The following is a 1,866-nucleotide window of genomic DNA, read 5'->3' as shown; positions in this document are numbered from 1 at the left end:
GAATGAGGTGGGGTGGAAGGTGGGGTGGAAGGTGGAGAGAAGGTAACCAGGTAGTGGGGCCAGGTAAAAGCCCTGGATCGTGGCACTGGGTGTCAGTGGACATTAGAGGCACTGGTCCAGAGCCTCGGGAAGAGCTCAGGACTGTCCTGATTTCCCTACATCTTATGGAAGGTCAATGCCTCCTGCCAGGACTCTCCCATTCACATGCAACTTGGAGCATTACATTTAGCACCCACGAGCATTACAGAAGCTTGTGACAGAGCTGAGTTTATGCAGGCGGGCATTCAAAAAAGACAGCAGTGTGCTGACGTCGCTGAGTTGTCAGGAGGGGCCTGAGCGGGCACTTCAAGGGCCAAGATCGTCTAAGCCACAGGGAAAATGCTGGAAAATTCACCCTCACCATTGCCAGAAAGAGTGACTAATGGCTTTGCTCTTTTCTTAAGCTCCCAATTTGACTTTATTCTTGAATCTTGGCTAAACTCCTTAGGCTGTACCTCTTGGCCTCAACATTGGGCAGAGGCCTTGCCTGCCTACCTCCTCATTAGTCTAGTAATCAATTATGTACCCTTATTTGGAATAAACATGATGAGTCCTCTCCACTCAATTCCATTCATACAATCACAGATAACTATGCTAAAAAATCAACAGCAGAAGAAATTCCAAGAAGAGGCCATCCCGGCACTAAGAGACATTCCTACGAGTGAAACAAACCAAATGTTCTTTCTTGCAGCCCAAGAACTTTATGCCAAAAAAGAAATTGTATATAGACTAACCCCAAGCGCCTATCATAAGTTTTTGACGTAATAATTTTGACCATGATCATTTTGACTATCGATACCGGAACGTAAGAAAAAGTAAGTTGAACTTCTCTTAGATTAAGTTCCATTAATATTATAAATGTTCTCGAATGTAGTTATTAATGGGCAGAATAAACAAAATCCTGCATTACCAGTAAAAAGGGAAAGAAAGAAAGCAGTGAACTGTTTAAGGGGAAGGATGAGTGGGAGCTCAGAACAAAAAGGGCTAGAGAAGGAGCTAGCTGGGAAGTCATAGGGTTAGTGACACATGAAGCCCTAAAATGTTGGAAAAAAACAGACATTTACAGATCAACTGTAGAGGAAAGTGCACTGGGCCAGGGCCAGAAAATGTATATTTGAATTTCATCTTCAATGCAGACTTTAGACGTGTCATTTCCCACAATTTTTCCATGTGGAAAATAAGAGGGTTAGACCAGAACTTAAAGTCCCTCCCAGGGTTGACATTCTAGAATTCCTGACTCCCCCAGTCAAAACCACCCTGTGCAAGTCTTTTTCTAGTCCTAGCTCCCCTCTGCGTGACTGAACCAGCCCGGCCCTCCCCACCGGGCATTTGTTTGCATGTCACGTTGCATTTGTGTTCTGGTGGGTAGAAGTCTCTGGTTTCTCCTTCAAGACACAAGCCTCTGAAAGACGAAACTGTCTGGAACTCCCAGCTCTTGGAGCCTCCGCTATCGTGCTTTGCTGGCCTAAGAGGCTCTGTGAGGTCCCCAGGCAGGAATGTCTGTCCTAGCACGTGGCCTCCTCTGTGTCCCCGAAGCCGCCCCTGCCCTGTCCCCAGGACCCAGGGCCCGGCTGGCCAAGAGCAGAGCATGTCGGGAGCCCTCCACAACTGCACATTAATCCTCCTGGAGTTGGAGGCCCCAGCACCCCAAGGAGCTGATGTTTCTTGATGAGGAGCCTGGCTGCATTGAGTAGATGAAAAGCTGTCTTCGCAGTGGAGTGAATTCCCTCAGACCCAAAGCAGCTGCTCCTCAAAGTCTCCAAAAACACAAAGTCCTCATGAATAAATATTAGGGGACGAAATGAGGTTTCCTAAGAACAAAAGCAG

General features: G+C 47.1%; 1 pseudogene; it reads left to right on the top strand.

Annotated features, from left to right (window-relative positions):
• The first annotated feature begins 378 nt into the window (after positions 1-378).
• LOC125927657 (phosphatidylinositol N-acetylglucosaminyltransferase subunit P-like) lies at positions 379-804 on the top strand (annotated as a pseudogene).
• Positions 805-1,866: the final 1,062 nt, after the last annotated feature.

The sequence above is a fragment of the Panthera uncia genome, chromosome E1, assembly GCF_023721935.1.
Source record: "Panthera uncia isolate 11264 chromosome E1, Puncia_PCG_1.0, whole genome shotgun sequence".
NCBI classification, from domain to species: domain Eukaryota; kingdom Metazoa; phylum Chordata; class Mammalia; order Carnivora; family Felidae; genus Panthera; species Panthera uncia.
This window is presented reverse-complemented; position numbering and strand designations above follow the sequence as displayed.